The sequence below is a fragment of the Aplysia californica genome, unplaced genomic scaffold, assembly GCF_000002075.1.
Source record: "Aplysia californica isolate F4 #8 unplaced genomic scaffold, AplCal3.0 scaffold00638, whole genome shotgun sequence".
NCBI lineage: Eukaryota > Metazoa > Mollusca > Gastropoda > Aplysiida > Aplysiidae > Aplysia > Aplysia californica.
Window position 1 is genome coordinate 72,646 of NW_004797908.1, and position 2,500 is coordinate 75,145.

At 37.4% G+C, this 2,500-nt stretch overlaps 1 protein-coding gene across 1 annotated transcript in view; it reads right to left on the reverse strand.

Annotated features, from left to right (window-relative positions):
* Positions 1-2,317: 2,317 nt before the first annotated feature.
* LOC101861316 (sodium/glucose cotransporter 4) overlaps positions 2,318-2,500 on the reverse strand; it is a gene marked incomplete at its 5' end in the record, with an annotated part of 13,512 nt that continues 13,329 nt past the window's right edge. Inside the window, 1 exon segment of the mRNA XM_013087786.2 lies at positions 2,318-2,500. This exon segment is cut by the window's right edge and continues 404 nt beyond it.

The window sequence follows — 2,500 nt, forward strand, 5'->3', positions numbered from 1 at the left end:
TCTCTCTCTCTCTCTCTCTCTCTCTCTCTCTCTCTCTCTCTCTCTCTCTCTTTCTCTCTCTCTTCCTCTCTTTCTCTACACACAGACAAAAAATATGAAATAAAAGTAAAGTAAATAAGGACATATAAAATTAAGAAAGACACGGAGTGAACGTAATAAAAGAAAAATGGATTTTCTCCAAGGGCAAATAATGTTACATTGAAAATTACAGTACATAACACAAGTATGGTACTTGTAATAAATGATAAATAAAATGCATATTATTTATAATGGAAGTAGGAGTAATACATGATCAACGTGATAGTATAATGAAAGCATGTTAAGTGTTATCAAAGATAGTACATAACAAGATGGCCCACTCCGCCAAAAAAGTGTCCACCGGAAGTCCGCTCCTGCTTCAGATGACGCTGCAGTCTGCTTTGAAGCTCTCTTTCGTTTTTCCAGAAGAAGAATAGGAATAGCACCCCCTTACTCGTTGCGTTCGCAGATCGACTGCTGTTCATCAGCAGTTCGGGTCCGTTCAGTGCGGAGTTTTAGTTTTTTAAATTTTATTTTAATGACCTCTTGCCTTTCACTTTAAAGTCAAATTAAACGAAGAAAACAATCTCCCCTTCCTCAGGAAGAGGTTTTTTGTCAGCGTAACCATTGAAAAAAAAAGTTCTTCCGAAATTTATCCAAAAACTTGCTAGTTTCACTTTGATTTTTTAAACTCAAGTAGGGTAACTCTGTTCGCAAAAGATACGCATTTGCAAAGAGGGCGCCACCGAATTTTGAGGACACTTTTTTAATTGGCTCAAAGAGAGGATTGGCCCCTCTTGTTATGTAGACTCTTTGGTGTTATATATGATCGTTATAATATAACACAAGTATGTGCATTTCATGGTCTATATACTAGGTCAATATGATACGTGAAACATGATCATACATTGTATTCTATAAGTGATACTATCACACTATACCACAGCACAGCATATTGTTTTAATAACAATAATAATAATAATAATAATAATAATAATAATAATAATAATATAATTTGACAGACATTTTGTGGAGGAGGCTACTGCTTAGCTTAAACATTAATTTTAAGAAATAACATTTGGATGAAAGCATGTTTTAACACCCCCTCGAAACAATTTAGATCCTTCAGGAGGGGGGCTTTGAGCCTTCTTGTCAGGGCCGATCGGGTTGAGAAGGGATACAACACTCCAGCAGAAAGACTGAGATGCTCGATACACATTCTTCCAAACCGGTATTTCAGTTCGGGTCTCCAGTGTGCCACAGCGAAGCGTGTAACATCTATACCGCAGACACCGGTAAACATTTTCTGGACGAGACTAGTACTTAGATTCTGATGTTTTTAGATGAAGCTGCTCTTTAGGTTTTCTTCTAGATGAGGCTACTCTTTATATGTTTTCTGGACAGGGCTACTTAACTGTTTAGATGTTTTCTGGGCGAAGCTACTGTTTAGATAAGCTCTTACCAAACTCGGAGGTATCGCCATCTAGCTGGCGATTTGATAACTTTGGTGGGTAATGGGGATTGCCCAGGTAGTGACAGGTATTTTTTAATAGCCTTCTGGGAAAATGTATTATGCAGGTGGACTGTACAAAAATATTATCCTTTTTACTTTGAGGTGGCAAACATGGACCCTAGCTATACAAAGGTTGGGGGAGGATAGATCTACCGGCGCCTGGTATAGTGGTTAGGAGCTTCAATAGCTGTCGCACGAATTTGACAAGAGTTCGATTCCCGAAATGGGAATAATTTTTATTGAATATCTCGCTCTTTCTTCTGGAATGACGCATCGCCTTCGGCCCAGGCGAGAATATATGTGAGGCAGCGTGGTGAAATCAGGCTCTCGTCAAAATAACCAAAGTGAAGAAATTTGCATTTTTCAGCAGGTTTGTGAATTTTTATCAAATTTTTGTTTTTTGGCTCAACAACTTTCATGCCCATTAAAGAACTCATTTCTGTGTGGATGTTTCTGAAAAACGTTGATTAAAAGCACAAAAAATGTAAATTTTCAATTACCACGGACTCTTAAGCTTAGGAAATAACTAATCTTTGGCGGCCATTTTCTCACGAATTTTGCCTCTGAAAACAGGTGACCCCCACCTCCTTCATTCGCAAATATCTCGACTTGTATTCAAGGTAAATGGATATTTCTTTCATTGAAATAAAGACAAGTGATCAAGCTTTGAGATGATACCAATAACTCTACTTGCCCAAAAATTGACGAGAGCCTGATTCCACGACGCTGCCTCACATATGCTATACAAATGTGTCATCACTATCATTGTTATTCGTATGTCAAAATTTTGCAAGAAATGAAAATCAAGTAGTATGTTGTATAGTATGATGATGCGCATCGAATGGTCCTAGTCTCATGTCTCTTCTAAAATCAGTAACAGACTTCGACGAAATAAACGTGATTCAGTTTTTAACACAGTGTTGTATCTGAAATAAAACATTTCTTTTTGCTTCTCCTGAAAATTTCATT